The following is a 17769-nucleotide window of genomic DNA, read 5'->3' on the forward strand; positions in this document are numbered from 1 at the left end:
TTTGGTAGACATACTCATTCATGCTTTCATAGGAAAACTCATTAGTATCCACTGGATCTTTTATTGCAAATCATTTGTTTGTCTGTGGCATTGATGACAATAATAGCCAATATTCATTGAGAGCTTACTATATACCAGGCGCTCTCCTGTGCTTTATACAAATTTATCTATCACTGTTAGAGTTAGGTGATCTCATCAGATCAAGGATACTGAGGCACAAATGCCTTAGTTAAATAACTTACTTAAGGTCACTGAACTGGTAAATGGTGAAGCCAGAATTCTAATCTAGGAAGTCTGTCTTTAGGGCCCTAACACTTAACTGAGACCCTGTGGACATGGATCAATCCACTGCTGTTATCATTACCCCCGTCACTAGGTACTACTGGCCTTGACAAATGATGGAAGGACCCATAGAAGCCATCGTAGGGTGGTGGTTGATGGGACAACGCTTTTGGGGAGGACACTCTCTATACTGACCCATTGACCTATATCGTGTCATTTCTCACATAGGCTAAATATAGAGATTTAGGAACCAGGGAAAGAAGTGGGGGGGGGGGCACTTTTTACACCTGGAAAAGTGATTCCTGGGAAAATTTCAACTGACAATCCCAAGAAAATGGGCTCTGAGAGATTAGATCTGTACCATCCAATATGGTAACTAATAGTCACATGTGGCTATTTAAGTTCATTTTAATTAAACATAAATAAGATTAAAAATTTAGTTCTTCAGACACACTTCAAATGCTCAATAGCCACATGTGACTAGGGGTTACTTGTTGAGTAGTAAAGATACACTTTTTTTTTTTAAAGATTATTTATTTATTTATATGACAGAGATAGAGACAGCCAGTGAGAGAGGGAACAGAAGCAGGGGGAGTGGGAGAGGAAGAAGCAGGCTTTCAGCAGAGGAGCCTGATGTGGGGCTCGATCCCAGAACGCAGGGATCACACCCAGAGCCGAAGGCAGATGCTTAACAACTGAACCACCCAGGCGCCCCTAAAGATACACTTTCATTGTCATGGAAATGTCTACTGTACAGCACTAGTTTCAGATCTAAAGGTAAAAGGAACAGAGGGTCTGGCAGTGATGGCTGATGCAAGTGTCCAGAGGTGGCTGTTCCAGGGGCACCTTCTTAGCCAGATCGCTGCCAGCTAGACCTCAGCTGTTCCTTTAGCCTAATCATGACAGGTCACTGTCTGTTTTCTAAGCCTGATTCTGGGAGCCACCTACACTCCTTCCAGCAAACTTCTTTTCTGTTTAAGTTAACCGCGGTTGTGTTCCATTAGTTCCCGCAAGAACTTTTCCTAATAGAAGGTCCTTTACTTAGCATTTCCAAAAACTGAAAAACCCACATTTCAGGAAATTCTTGATATTGGGTCTTAACACAGTAACGTAATTGCTCTTGAATGTCAGAAGATAATTACATAGAAAAAAAGCAGGTTTAGGGATAGATTTATGTAGACCTGAGATTGGTGTGACGGTTAATATCTTTCTCTCCTTTGGTCTAGTGAATTTTGGACCCCAGGATCCTTGGGTGGTGGATTGTGGCCGCTACAGGAAGAAAATCAGGGGCTATACGGGGTGTGCTTTGTGAGAGCTCCATGGTTTGCAGGCTTCAAGGACAAACATATAACAAAAATCCTAGAATCCTTGATAAATCTTGTTGAAAGCTACAGCCGGTGCTATAGAGAATTACACAGGTATGTTGTTCTACACCTGGGATGGATGACAAAAGGAAGAATTGTAGCTCCGAAGTAGTAACCGTCAGTAACAGCCAGCTGTGTTCAGTAGAGTGGCCACCTTACAAGGACCATCTGGGTTTAAGCCAGTAGCGTGGCAGATTGATAAGAAGACCAGAGTGAAGAACTGGGCTGGAACCGAGGTCATGTGTGAATCAACAACCTGGGGGAAATGGAAAAAAAAAAATTTGAGAAGCAAACTAAAAACAAAACAAAACAAAACAAAACAAAAAACCCTCAATTTCTTGCAAGGGCCTATAGGGACTCAAAGTCAGCATAATTTGGGTTTTAATGGAAACATAATCTTACAAATTTTCCGAGGCTGAAAAGATGAATGGCATTTGAATTATATAAGGAAGAACATTTTCTTGCCATCCGATGTATTCAACAATAGAATGGGCCGACTTGTGCACTAATCACATACTTACTAAATCACTGGAAGGACTCAGCTAGAAATTTGATAAACTGTCAGACAGGCTGTGGGAAAGATTTCTGTACAGGTGGGATTTCAAAAGCTTCTTCTTACCTAAAGGTTTTGTGAACCTCTGATTCTAAATAGGCTAGCCTGTAAAAACTAATGTGATTTCTGTTGCAAAAGTAGCAAAATTTTCCTTAAAACGCAGGGAAAACCAAGAACATCTATTAAAATACTTGGAATTTTGTGGCTGGGCTTTCCAGTTTAACTCTCTTAATGCCTGGCACTTTCCATTTTCTTCCTATTTCCTTTATATGTAAAACAAACTATAATTTTGCATGAAATGGAAGCCATTAAATTGTTTAAGTCGTAAGGTAAATGATTCTTAATACTATTAGGATTTTAATCAGAATATGGTGAACAAATCTTGGGAAATCCTAACTCTGTTTGCTACAAAGATTAAAACATTTCTCTGTAGAAAAACAATCCTATAACTCGTTCTGATTTCTTCGGTGTTCTGCATATTTATGTTTCCAAGAACATTTCAGTCAGGGCCTGAGCAACTTGGGGAAATAGAATTATGGCTGAGTTTTCCAGGACATTCACATGTGCGACCAACTCTGTGGATATGCTTGGAATCTGTTCCTGGCCCAGGATCAGATACATACATAAACTCCTCATAAACTCATACCACATTTTCATACTATCTGCTTCCAAGACTAATTCTTCACAAATGCTGGAAGCCTGCTTTATGTTTTACTCATTTATTAATGGCCCACATAATCTGTAATTTTTCATACCTTTGGAGACTTCAGGTCTACCTTAATCTCTGCTTGTTCTGTTTTTCATATTTGTTTTTTTTTTCTTTTAAGTTGCCTGCTCTCCCAGTATAGACTATAAAGGAGTATCAAAATAAACAATCTTAAATGTTACCAACTTTTTTCACAAACTCATTCAGTAAACATGCATTTTAAAAACCCATTGTCTGTAGATGTATGTGATTTGCCAAACAGTAAGTTACACCACGTGATATTGCCTGCCCTGTGGTACACATTCCTACTTCTAATTTGTATGCGTTCCTATTTCCTATGAGTTTTGTACTTTGCTCAACAAGTAGATTGGAAGGTCTTAGAGGACAATGTTACCATTTCCTATATAGTCTGATAATGTCTTGAACATACTAGATATGCAATAATATTTTGATTTTATTTTTAATTATAAATATTTTTATATTAAACATGACAAAAGTCAACAAAAAGAAAGCATCCATGAACTATAATATTAGCTAATAACTCGAGGACTATGTGACAGTCACTTTTAACTGCTTTGCATGAATTAACTTATTTAATCCTCACAACAACCCTTTGACGTGGGTATTATTATTATTTCTCCTTCACCCATGAGCAAAATGAGACACAAATAGTTACGTAGTTGGCACAGTGGCACACAATACATAAATGGTGAACTCAAAATTTGAACTCAGATCTGGTGGCCCCAGAGCCCGGACTGTCCACCACAAATGTGTGCTGTCTCCAAAGATAGAGAATAAGTTGAAAGACTTAGAAAATGCAAGTTTTCTTTCTTTTCATTAAATCTTCCTTTGGGAAGATCAGTAATCAAGGTGACAAGGAATCTGGATGCGTACCTTCCCCTCTAACACCAGCACCAAATGAGCATCCTCTACTCCAGTACACGGGGAGACGGCATCACATGGAGGACCGCCCTGCACCTGTCCTAATAATAGCTTGAAAGGTAGGGAAAGAATATGGGCTGCTGAACCCTATTTATTACACCTGAAAGAACATAGTTCTACATGCCACAAAAATAAGCACAAATTCCCTCTAAACATTTCTTCCTGGAGGTTTTCCAGTGATAAGAATCTTGCCTCAAAACTTTAGGATTGCTTTATATTTCTGCCTTAACTTGAGATAAAATTATACTGAGATAAGATCATAGATCAGTCTGGTTTCCTCCCATACACAGTTCTGTGTGTATCTGAGACATGTTCATTCAGTCATTTATTTCTTCAATAAACTATTATTTGACTACCTTTCTATGCCAGACACTCTACATGATTGGGGCTATAAAGACAAGACAAAATTCCTGCCCCACATGGAACTCACATTTTGATCACAAGATAGATAATTGACATCCAATTGCATAGGGAGGGGGAAAAACAGCCTCTCTTAAACAAGTGAAATAGATCCTGTTCCTACAAACGTTCACGCATTCGTTCAAACATGTATTCGTTCGAGAAGCATCTACAAAGACTATAATATGTACCGGGTGCTGTGCGAATGGTAATTTTCTTCATAGAACATGTCCCAGAACTGAACATATCTTCCCAGACACACTTGACTATCGTAGAGTAGCACAGAGCTGTTTGTCTACCTGGTTCCAAACCCGAGGGTCAATTTATATTGAACCGTACTTGATATTGTGCCCTCATCCCATATGAGGAATACTATGATAAACACTTCTGCAAAACCTGTCCCCAGATTTCCATAAGGATATTTCCATGAAAGCCTTTCTGGGGATGCCTGGGAGAAACCCTCTGGCTGCATATAAGGCACAGTGGTGCCTCTTGTAGATACCTAGTTTGCTTTAATAACATGGACGTTACATCTAGCATAAGTGATTCGTGTCCTAGCTTGCTGATGGAAAATATAAATCATTATTTAGGAGTCCCTCCTCACCAAACCTTACTCAACTCTCCCTACTGGTCTGCCCAAGCATGCATACAGGTCATATATGTCAGGCATGTTCTATGTACATTTCCTTTTATTGTTCTGTGCTGATTTCCCCTTTGCTTTAATTTTTATTGATTTTTTGCACTTATTTTATCTCGTAATAATGTATACTTCTTTGTGAATTACTTATATCTTGTTAAAAGTGAGATTTGGAGGAGAGATAATAACTTGGTATCTAGACGACAATGACAATGAGAGAGAGAGCAGATTCTTTAACATTCCTTAAATTTGATAATATGCTTCCATCACTGCTGACTAAAATGTCACCTGCTTCTAGTTTTCTGTCATCACTGTCCTCTACTTTCATGTGTTCTTTACCACTAAGCCACTACACACCTAAACTACATTAGGTCCCTTTGATTTCCCCTCTTGTGCGTGCCCCTCGTAAACTCCCTTTTCTCTCTAGCCCCCTTTCCTCGGTCCCTGTCCAGAATCTATGGCTGGATTAAGGCCATCATTCATCCCAATATTCCTGCGGCAAATTCCGATTGGGGTGTCTGTCCCATTTACAGTGATTTGCATAGTGACTGTTTCTATGATATACCCGCTCTCTCCTTTGGTGGAAAGGGTCCCACCCTATTGTATATGTGTTTGAATAGCAGATGCCAATTTCTTGCTTGACCTTAGCTCCCTGGTCACAGTATTCGACTAGAAGTACTGCATAACACTCAGAAAGGCATTTGGCTGCAAGTAACCAAAACTGTTTAATAGTAGCTTAAGGAAACCAAGTTTGTTTTTCTCACACAACAAGAATGCTGGAGGTACGTAGTAGCTCCATTAATTATAGTGGCTCAAAAAATTAAGACCTATAGTTATGGCAATTCCCTTGGCATTTCCACATAAATAGCAATTCATGGTCACTAGTTGGCTACTATGGCTCAAAGCATTATATCTGTTCTAAGGCTAAGAAGAAAAGCAGGAGGAAAGCGGCCCCCTTTCAAGTCCAACCCCTTTCACCAAAAGAGCCAATGGGGGGGGGCAGGCAATGAGTTTTTAGAAACTCCTACAACACAAGAATCACATTGGAATGAAATAGGTTTTGAAGATACCTCCAGCGGCAACAAAATAAAATAAAATAAAATAAAATAAAATAAAATAATAAGATTGAAAAAACAGAATAAGATTGTAACGCTTAGCTTAAACTAATTGCATGATGCTGGGCCCACTACATCCCTAACAAACTGAGGGTTCTGTTATCAATTAAGAAGCAGAAACTAGGTATTGGATAGGCAGGTGAGCCCCAAGCCTGTCAACATCCCATCCTGTGGCCTCAGTGATTTTTCTGTCGATGAGCACATGACCCAAACCCAGCCAACGGAGTCCTTACACAAGATTTTTGAAACTCTCTAACAAGACAGCTGCCTCTAGTCACAGATCAAGCCTAATAAAGAAACTTGTATGGGAGAAGGAAGCTGACATAAAGAAAAGTAAAGGCAAGAGTTAGAGAAAATCCAAGTGGCACTCGGCACTGATCCTTATGGAGCCACCGGTAAGGGCGGTTTACCCATCTCCCTTGGGTATAGGATCCAGTCAATTCTCTGTGATGTTCAAACTAGATCGTTAAATTTCTGTCCCTTGCGACCAAAGACATCCAACTCACCCACTTTTTTTTTTAAATAATCTTTTTTTTTTTTAAAGATTTTATTTATTTATTCGACAGAGAGATAGAGACAGCCAGCGAGAGAAGGAACACAAGCAGGGGGAGTGGGAGAGGAAGAAGCAGGCTCACAGCAGAAGAGCCTGATGTGGGGCTCGATCCCAGAACGCCAGGATCACGCCCTGAGCCAAAGGCAGACGCTTAACCGCTGTGTCACCCAGGTGCCCCAACTCACCCACTTCTTAACATCTTTCCCTGCTTCGGTCAGTGTAGCACTGAGCTCTTCGAACTGGTTTTCTCAACCATAAATCTAGTGACTCCACCTATTTAAAATTTGTAATGTTTTCCCATCACCCACAAGATGAAGTTCAAACATTTTGTTTGTAAAGCTTTTTGCAACCTGCCTAAACACAACTCACCAATCTATGCTTTGGCCATGTCAATCTTTTAATATTCCTAAAACATGCCTTCATTGCCAGGCCATTGTCTCCTTTATCTGAGATGTCTTTCCCCACACGGTCCAACTAGATAACTCCAATTAATTCCTCAGGGCCCAACTCAGCGTAACCTGCCTCTAGAGCTTCTACTGACCTGTCGAAGTCCACCCACACCTAAACATATGCACACACCTGCAAAAGTCTCACTCTGCCTTTTCTCAGCTCCAACAGTCCCTTTTACATATCTTTATTATAATGTGGGTTGCATTGTAGTATAATTCCTTCCATCTCTGAGTGAGTCTTGCAAGGGCAGGGACTGGGAAAATTCAATGAGTGTTTGTTTAATTGAAATAAGTGAAATATTTGCACAAGTGGAGGAAGAAAAGAACTCCGAAAATCATCTGAATTTTTCACACATTTGGCTTGTATTCAATTACATTCCTCAGTGCTTTGTTTGTTGAACTGTTATTATAGTCACCTCCCATCTTGTAATAATGTTACTGATACTTTATAATTTGAAGAATATGTCTGTGCATAATAATATGTTTATGTACAATAAACCTGGTATTGTGTTTTAGCTCAGTTTTACAGATGTAAAATATTTTGATGATTGGCTTCTATAATTGGAAGCTATCCTCCCATACTTATGTGTGGCTTTAAGAATTATCACTTCTATATTTCTACAACATGTATTGATAATATATGGAACAGGATAGAATTTAGAATAGAGTGGGACACCCACTAGGACCCTTATATAAACTTGACATTGATCTACGACCAAAGGTCGTTGTGCCTAATTATCATTTTTTTAATAATTGAGGCATAATTGACATAGTCTCATTTTTTATCTTACTGTGAATCCATTTAACTAGAGTTTTATCCAAGCCACAGTTCTTAATCTTGTTCTCAAGAAACCAGTAATTTTGAAATGAGATTGAAAATACATGAATAAATATGCTTATTTTAGAGATGAAGAAACCTAGCTTCTGAAAAACCGTGTGACTTGTGAAACTTATAGAACTGATAAATAGAAGAATCAGGTCAGTTTTTTTATTCTAAATCCAATGATTGCTTTTATTATACAACAACCACCTCAATGGAAACTCTATCAAGTGTCCTACTGAAATAAAACACTGTACCTGTAGCATTTTTTTATCTACTACTCAACCAAGCTCATTTAAATAGGAAATGGTGTTTCTTTGGTATGATTTGTTCTCAACGAACCCATGGAATTTCTGAACAATCATGGCTTCTTTTTCTATATGCTTACCAACCATCTGTTAATAATCTAGTTTAATCCTAAATGTCTCTTCTGGTTATCCAAGACGTCTCTCGTCAAATTGTTTGCTCAGCTTCTTATAACCCTCAAAACTATAAGACTTCTGTAGATTTTTCACTTTTGGAAACATTTTTATTCAGGAGTTACATAATCCAAGAAGGCTGAATATGACTAAGGAAAGATCAGTGAACAAGCTTAACAACCATAATTCTTCTTTCTTTTTTAATCTGGAAAATATTCCCTTCTCAGCTATTATCATGAGTAGTTTCAGCATTACTATATAAAAAGAGCTAACAGGCAAAAATCCATTTTGGAAGAAGAGGACTACATGTTTGTCTTGAATTTGCATGCATAGCAAGCTCACTGTTTGTTTTGATTTAGATTTTTATGCATTTGGTATGTTTGGAGGGTATGTTATGGAGATTGGGGTAGGGAACTAAAGCACTGCCCCCAGCTACCTTTGGTGTTGTCACTGGATCCAGGCCAGTTACTTCACATGCCTGAATTCCTATCTCATCCAAGTGACATGCTTGCTTTGCAGTCAATAGGACCAAGGACTGAACAGAAGCCTGCTAATTGTCCAGACCACTCGTGTCTGGTTGCCAGTTGGCAGTTGCCCCTGGAACAGTAGTACATTGCTTAGTGAGAGAAGTCATTGTAGACCAACCTGAGACATTTCCATCCCCCAAGGGGAGCACAGCAGAAGGACTCAAAGACTTTGCCAACCAGAAGTCTGAAGACTTAATTTCTCCAGAGAGGAGCAGCCTGCTGTGCAAGCCAATAAAATCACAAACCAAGAAATCCAGACTATAAAATACCTCTTCATAAAATTCACACTGCAATGGAGGAAAGGACTAGATCTATCCTCAAATCTCCTTACTTTGATTGCCAATGAAAGAAGAAGAAGAAGAAGAAGAAGAAGAAGAAGAAGAAGAAGAAGAAGAAGAAGAAAGTAAAGAAAAGAAGAGAAAAGAAAAGAAGAGGAAGAAGAGGAAGAAGGAGAAGAAAAAGAGAAGAAGAAGGAGGAAGAAGAGGAAGTGGAGGAGGAGGAGGGGGAGGACAAGGAGGAAAGAAGAAGGGGAGGGTAAGGGGAAGCAGAAGAGGAGAAGAAGAAGAAGAAGAAGAAGAAGAAGAAGAAGAAGAAGAAGAAGAAGAAGAAGAAGAAGAAGAAGAAGAAGAAGAAGAAGAAGAAAGAAGAGAAGGAAGAGGAAGAACAGGAGGAGGGGGGAGCAGCAGCAGTTTTACAAGGTAGACTGAAAAAATTAACAATTAGTTTTTAATGAGAAGTTCCCTGGAGAGCAAATAAATGGTATATCCAGCTCTGGTACATATTATACTTCTTTCCTGAGTTTGCCTCTAAGCCACACAACTATACATTTTATAGACACACACACACACACATCTACAACCTTGATTTAGTGAGGAACACAACTTAAACATAGGAACCCTGTTTCTCGGCTGTCAGGGCAATGGGGCCAAAGATTACCACTCAGTCTAAACCAACCTCCTCAACTTATGAGCTTAAAGGGATTTCCTTCACTTGTTATTGTCAGGGCCAACTCTGGGGGTAAGGTCCTAGGCAAGTATTGTTCTGCGTGCCCATTCATAATGAGATCAAGTTAACATAGTATTTTGAATGTTGGAATTCCTTTCTCTTGAAAAGGAATATAGATACAAAAGTCACCCCTAAAATGGGGACAGTGAAGACCTGGGAAGGAGAAAGACTCAGCATCATGGCTTTGTCTTAATTTGATGATGTTAGGATGAAGTGGGTAGGCCGGTTTCGTTGTCTATATGTAGATCCCAAGTACTTTGTCTCTTGGTAAGCCAACTCCCTTCTGCCTTAGAAGCAGTCTCTCAAACACCCATGTAGGGGTGCCCTTAAAATGGTAATTTCATAATCTAGGGGCACACCCAGCCATGACTTTTAAAACTCATTTAAAATAATCAGCTATTTCCATACTTTTCCTTGACTTAGAAATTACATTATTTGATTGAATTTATTGGTCGCTGAAAGGAACAGTACACCAGCCATTGTTAACTTGTTTCTAATAAAATTTTTAAGTTAATCATTTTCACATTTTCTTGTTTTGTCTTTATTTTCTGAAATCGTTCCTATAGTGAAACGCTATCGAACTCAAGTATTCATAGAAATAGGTTAAAATATTTTATTTCCTGGATAATTACCAACAAGAATGCTATTAGCCTGTGTTGAAGGGAAGCTGTATCCGCAGTGTTAAGCCAAGACTGTTTTCAGAGGCCGGGGGCTTTTCTTAATGTGAAAACTAAAGAATTAGCATTTAAGACCTTAGAGAAGACTTTCAACTCTCAAAACATCCTTTTTTTGTCTGCCCGGTAGGTTTACCCACAGAGTTAAACACTTGGAAAAACATTTTGCAAAGAAAAATGTGAAATGCTTGTTCACGGGAAATCTTTACTCCACCCAGGAAAAGATAAATGTACTTAAGAACTACTCTTTAAGAGTGAGATGTTTATCGAAATAAGGGAGGCTAATTGTCAAAAATGATGAGAAACAAATGTGAAAAGCCCTGCGTTTGGAACTCTGGCTACATGGAGCACTTAAACAAGCAAATGCTGTGTTTCAAACGAAGAGGCATAGTTTAAGAAGTTGCCAGTTTCTGAGAAAAGTGTTCAGTGTAAGAGTGAAAAAAAGAACATGGCTGCCAAGGAACATGGAAGAAGAAAGAAGAAACAGGGGCGCTGAAGTTCACTTCTCCGAGCACTGGAGCACTGCTTCCACAGCAGATTAGCTTTTTGATAATATTCAGGGACATCCCAGACTAGTCCTGCTGGGGGTATGTTCTAGAGGGGCTGATAAGTGAGAGCCGCTGGAGATAAGACAAAATTCTCTGAGGAGATGAGATGTATACCACTGCTTGTCCAAGTTCTCAATCTTTCCAAGGGTTTGGTATTCGTATCCAGAGTGTCTAGAATAGGGTTTCTCACACTTGGCACTACTGACATTTGGGGAGATGAATTCCTTACTGAGAGAAGACTGTTCTGTACATCGTCGGATGTTCAGCAGCAACGGGCAACGCTCACCTTGGGGCACAACATGCCGGTAGCAGCTCCCACCCTGCGGAGACAACCAAACAGGTCTCTCCCTGGAGAGGGAGGGGGTGTAGGAAATTACCACTGATTAGAATCTGCCGCTCTAGAGGATAAAACATTGATTAGGGTTCTCAGATCAACTCTGTATGGCGCATTTGCAAATGCATTCAGCAAAGGTGCAAAATTCATGAGGACAAAATAACCCTGGTTCCCACTGGGAAAAGGTCAGTAAGTTGAGGATCCATCTATTCTTGTCAGGGAGTAAGGATTGCTTCTGGCGCCTCCACGGGTTTTGTTCCAGGCTGCATCGCTTGCCTCTGGGGTGGCCAAGAACTTGTTATCTGACTTTCCTAAGCCTCGGTTTTCCTCGTTGCAAGATGGATCGTTGTAAGGATAAAATAAGAAGCCTATTTTAATACTCCCACGCGGAAATCATTTAATAAATCACCGTCTGTTATTGCATGGCACAATTCATATTCAGATTCAGGTCTGTCATCTTTTTTTTCTTTTTTTAACCACGAACCCAATCAGCATTGACATATCTCATTAACTGGAACAAGTTTAAATAATCATACAGAAGACCTACAAATAATTGGAGCTCTTTCCAGCTTGTATTGCCACTTGCCTTTAGTCACCATCTTGGATGCCTATTAGTCACTTGTCGCCGTGCTGTCGGCCCGCAGTTTCTGTTTTCAGTGGGAGTGCCCAGTGAAATAGCCAACATCAGCTTCACTGCAGTTTGACAAACCACAGTTTCAATAAACACACCGTGTGCTGAGCTGTGTGCATGTAGGAATGGGTGAATGTTGACCAAGAATATCCTATTTGGGGGTCCACCCGGGCATAATGCAGTCACAATATTCCTGCAATCACGGAGGGACTCCGATTGCTCAAAGCTTCACTTGAAACAGAAATACACCCACACAGGAGAGAGGATGAGGACTCCCAGCAGGTAGGAGCAGACAATGATTTAAATGACAAGAAGAAACAGGCGCATCTGAGGGGCCTTCTGCTCCTTTTTGCTGAAATTTTTCCAAAGACCACACTTCTCAGGACTGTGCAAGGGGACCAATGATTATTATGAGAAACAAAATATTCTTCTTTACAAAAGCTTTCCGAAGGGATTAGGATGTTTATGACACTTGGACAATAGGTAAGCTCGTGTAAATTCCAGCACAGCATGGAGAAGTGATCAAGTTTACAACCTGTGGTCTGGACGTAGGGCAAACATGCCAAATAGCTCCCCAAGAGTGGCATTATCCGGAGAGCTCTTTGGGGGATTCTACAAGGGAAAGATGATTCCTCTACAATCACCTCCATCTGGGAGGGTCTCTCCTTTAACCAGCTGTGCAACCTCAGGAAGCCTCCCCCAGGAAGATGTCTGGGGTCTTGACCTTGGCGTGACCAGCTAAACCCAGAAGCAACTGCTATTCCCACCCCCTTTCCAGCCTCATCTCCGACTCTGTATGTTGGTGCCTGTTCATTTGTACGGGCAAGATCTCCATAGGAGCAAGACACAGAAGTACAGCTCACACCACCCTAGGCCAAAGACCAATTTATTGACTCAATGAAAGAGAGTTGACTCAAGAAAAGAAGACTGTCAATCAGATGAGAGTGTGCAAGCCCAAACCCTGTACCACGGGCGAGTGCAGGGTGAGCATTTCTCAGAAGGGGGAGACTGCCCCTCTGAGCACACAAACCCAAAGTCGTCTACTCCTACGTTCGGTTACTTCCCACGGGGCATTTTGATGTATAGCAGTGTCGCTGCTTTGCACCAGGCCCACTGCCTGCTTTTGTAATAAATAAAGTTTTATTGCATACGACCAGGCACATGCATTTATGTGTGATCTATGGCTATCTTGGCCCCGCAATGGCAGAATTAAATAGTTGCTAGAAAGACTGTGGTGCCGACAGAGCCTGCATCCACTGTCTGACTCTTGGCAGGAAAAATGGGCTCACCCCTGCTTTAAATACTTCTCTCAGAGATTATCTAGATTTAAAATCTGGCTTAAGGAGATCCAGAACGGTTACAGGTTTGACAAACCTTTCTAGTCCTGAAATGTTTTCTTTGAAAGAAAATTGGTTATGTATTTATCCCTGTACTTACCCTGAGACATTTCTACCCGCTTTTTAAAGGCTAAAAATATGAGGCCACATATTTACATTTTTAAACTTGTCTTGCATTATGTAGTTTGGATAATTTATGAACCCCAAATAACTAGGCTTGCCATCATCCTAAATGTGTAAGGGTCACGTGTAGTGCTGTTATGATTTCCTACTTCAACTGCTTTTTCCTCTTCAAATAACCAACTAATTTCAAATGATAAACAGATAAGAAAGATCCTTTCATATATTTAAATCTCTTTCAAAGTCCACAAAGTCTGAACAAGATTTGATGGAAGTAAATGCCTTTATTCTTGCTGATTTAATTATTAATGATTAAAATAATCTTATTTTTCCCAGGCTTGACTCAGACACTCTGGGACTTGTCTACAACTCAAGATTTCAAAAAAGACTGGTGCTAAAGGCTCTGTAAGGGACTTCCTTTTAGCCTTCATTTTCTCTCCGTAATTGCTAAAATTGCCTGGTAATCGAACTGGACTATTAGTTCGTGAGAAGGCTCTTATGGGTTTCCTAATGAGCTAGATAGGCCATGCCCTATTTCCTCTGACTTGTTCTCATATTCTATGACTTAATGAGAAAACAGAGGGAGGGAAAAAAATACAAAATAAAATTACAAAATAAATAAATAAAATTAAATCAAATAGGAAGAACATTCTACCCTTTTTTTGCCTCTAAAAATTTTCATGGGGCTGCCTGGCTGGCTCAGTCAGTAAGACATGTTATTCTTGATCACGGGATTGTAAGTTCAAGCCCCATAGTGGGTATAAAGATTACTTAGAAAATTAAATCTCAAAAATTTTCTTAATGCTCTAGTTTAGGTTATTAATGACTTTTAAACAATGGTAAATTTAACATAATGGGAACATAGTGTAGAGAATAATTATTTCCAACTAGGCGGGAGGCAACGTGTCTAGAAAATGTTTCCCAGACAACATGCATTGGAATTCAATCTTAAAACATCTGATATGTGTGAAAGGGTGCTGATGAGGGCTCCGGTTTACTGTACTTAGAGGAGAGATAATAGCGTGAACAAAAGCAAAGAGATGTATGTACATCTTTTAATCACTTTACCATATTGCATTGAGATTACTTGTTCATGGGTCTGCCTTTCCCACCAAATTTTAAGTTCCTAAGAAGGAGCCACATCTTCTTCATCATCTGTGCTACCAGAGCTTCACAGGTAGATGCCCCTTGGATTTAGCAATGAATTGGTCATGTGATCCAATCTGTGTCTTCTGTGACTTATTTCAGTTGTAATTTGTTTTCCAAAATTAAGCTTTAAAACATCTGTAAATTGTAATCCCTGCCTAAATCTTACCAGTTTACCAAGACCCTCTATTTATCCTCTCGGATACTGTTTCCTAATCTACCAGTTGGGAACAACGGTGGGGTAGGTGGCCAGGGAAGAGCTATGATACATCACAGAGATCAAGATAAACCAGACAACACATATCAAGACAATATATACACCCTAACTCCATGTTGGACCCAAGAGATAATTAATTTGGCTTCATTTCTTCTCTCTTAAAATGAAGGTCAGTAATGGTGATTTCTACATGCTTAGTACTAACATAGAAATTTCTAAAACTATGTCCCAAGGATCTATTTCCCCTGGGAGCTCTTCTAAAAGTATTCTATAGTTGAATGCATTTGGGAATGTTGGTAATATAGTCCTCTCCTGGCCAGTTACAGGCCACATCGGCATAGTAAAGTCTAAAGTAAGTCCTACAGTAAACAAGTTTAGTTATTTATCTCAATGTCCTTGAAACTTATTTGACCACAGATGTCTTCCCCATGATACTAGCATCTATCAAGACAATTTATGAACTCAGATCTAAAGAGGACATTCTTGGCTCACCACTGTCATTCTATCACCCACCTCACAAATATTCTTGCCCTTATACACATCTTATTGCATAAGTAGACATTGCAGGAAGGTAGTATTTTTTTTTTATTGTTCTTTGTTTGTTTTGTTTTGGATCTGAATAGCTGTTGTACTAAGTCATGTGTCCTGTTTTCTTAAGCATGACTTAAATAGTCCTCCTTCTATTAATACTGAGCGTTTTTTTTTTAATCAAAGCAAAGTAATTAAAGACTATGTTATTTTAAGGCTTATACTTTTCTCTCTTTTTTAAAATCTGCACTATTTGGGTTTATGTATTTATTTTTAATGCAAAGAAAAAGAAAAGTTTCAGGAAAATCTCCTTAGTGACTCACGCCACCCATGGCTATCTGGGCTCCTCATTTCTACCCCCTGCCACTATCCCTGAAACCAAGCCAACACTGTTATCATTTGTCATTCAACACCAGCTAATGTGTCTGTGTGACGTTCAGTCCCTCTTTCATCAGTGTTTCACTTTTTACTTATTTTGCTTTCGCTATTAACCATTAGTCCCAGCCTGAGGATATTTTCATCTTGCAAAAAATATATGTAATAACGATACCTCTCCTCTCACTTTGTGAAATTAGAGAACATAGAAATATCTGTTTCATAAGCTTAAAACTCTAGTTAAAAAAATGCTAGAAGGCTTTTATAAAAAGTAGTAAAAGACAAGAGTAGATTAGCACAAAATACACAAATACATTTTTAAAAATTTGGAAAATATTTTCACCTTCCCTGCTAGTTTCCCACACTAGATTCTAAGTTCCTCAGCACTGAAATAACATCCAACTTATCTTTTTACCCCCAGGGCTTAGTGTTGTGTCTTGCACATAGTAAGATCCCAAATATTATTTATTGAACTGAACTGAATTTATGTCTTTAAAGACTTAATTTTTCCAGTGGAACTTGTTTCCAAAAACACCTGGATCTTTGAAAAGTTATGAATTCTAATTTCATATCAACTTTCTGAGTCTTTACATGAGCAGAATCTGAATAAATCAGTAGGAAAAACAAAGACCAAAACAGTGGCCCAATGTCCTGAAACTCAAACCATTCTTAATACTTAAACACTCAAGGAAAAATAAAACATATTTTACATTTGTGTTAGAAATTCTCTTAGTTTGATGATTCACATCTTGATTATTCAGAATTTACAACTGTGTGTTATCTTGCTTTTCTCAGCTTCAGGACAAAGGGGTAGGAAAGAGAGAAAGAAAGAGAAAAGAGATGGGGAGAGAGGGAAGGAAGGAGGGGGAAAGGGAAGGAGGGAGGAATGACTGAACAAAGGAACAAAGGAATGAAGGAAGGAAAAGATGCTATTATTAAGGATGCTTGTTTATTTCAAACAACTTTGACAGTTTGTTCTCCGAGTGAGTCTAAATTAAGTTTAATTCCTATCATTCTTCCTCAAGCTTCAGTATTGTACTGCCACCCTCAAAAGGGACAATTTTGGTGATGAACTTACCTTTACCATCAATCCATTATCAATAAAATTCAACAGTGAACCCTAAAATAAATGTCAAAAAAAGAATATCAGTGAATTTTAAAAATCTTTCACTTATATTTGCTTCTGCATTTATTTCTATTGAACTTTTACAAGCTTGTTGTTCACAAGCAAAAAGATCCACACCTGACATTTGCTCACAGCCTAAATATTGTGAGTATGAGGCTAAGTGGTTCTGCACAGGCTCTTTTCAGTTGAACTTCTGCCCTATGTGCCAAGGGAAGGTCCAAAATTCCCATTACTTCTCTCTAAACAATTATGGTAAAACCATCTTTTGCATGGGACTCCATGATATCATTTTGCCTCCACATAGCAAAAACATTATTTATTTATGTGATAAGACCACTCCTATTATTTTCCACACTACTCTGAAACAATAAGTACCCAATTGCACTTTTATGGTGTCCAATCAAAAATCTCAATTCCTTATATAACTTAAGAACATTTCTGTCATTAAAACTGGCAAAAGAAATCCATCTCAATGGCTATCTTAAGACAAATGTTGTTTTGACGTTAAACTGGACAAAAATCATTAAGAATTAAATACTAACTCAGCATTGATACAATAGGAACACAAATAGAGACCCAGGTCTATACAGCAGCTTCAGGTGATCTGGCCCACAATACATATATGTTGTTTAATTCAGTGAAATGAAAACACAAAATAAGAAAAAATTCTCATAGAACTAGCACACACTGAAGAAAATACCAGAATATTTCAATTTGAAAAAAAATGCTGTCATAGATCTATTGTCTTAAACATTAAATTTATTTTTAATTTTTTAAATTTTTTAAAAATAATGACCCTTAGATATTTTTGGACATTTCAATTATCAAAGAAACTCTTGATTAAACTGGTTTTATTTTCCAAGGTAGAAATGGTAGAATTTTGTTGTTGTTGTTTTTGGTTTATTTTTAGAAGTTTTTATAAAGTAATTTTTTAATTAAAGGAGTATTTTCCCCTTAAAAT

The 17769-nt window shown here is 38.7% G+C and overlaps 1 long non-coding RNA gene across 1 annotated transcript in view; it reads right to left on the reverse strand.

Moving 5' to 3' along the window:
- Positions 1 to 631: 631 nt before the first annotated feature.
- Positions 632 to 17769, reverse strand: part of LOC123792968 (uncharacterized) — a 35895-nt gene continuing 18757 nt past the window's right edge. The window contains exons 2-3 of the long non-coding RNA XR_006779830.2: positions 16761 to 16802; positions 632 to 1902 (exon numbers count right to left, since the gene is read on the reverse strand). This is a non-coding gene — a long non-coding RNA (uncharacterized LOC123792968). The remainder of the gene's footprint in view (positions 1903 to 16760; positions 16803 to 17769) is intronic.

This window comes from Ursus americanus, chromosome 11, assembly GCF_024610735.1.
Source record: "Ursus americanus isolate L20-20 chromosome 11, mUrsAme1.1.p, whole genome shotgun sequence".
NCBI classification, from domain to species: Eukaryota; Metazoa; Chordata; class Mammalia; order Carnivora; family Ursidae; genus Ursus; species Ursus americanus.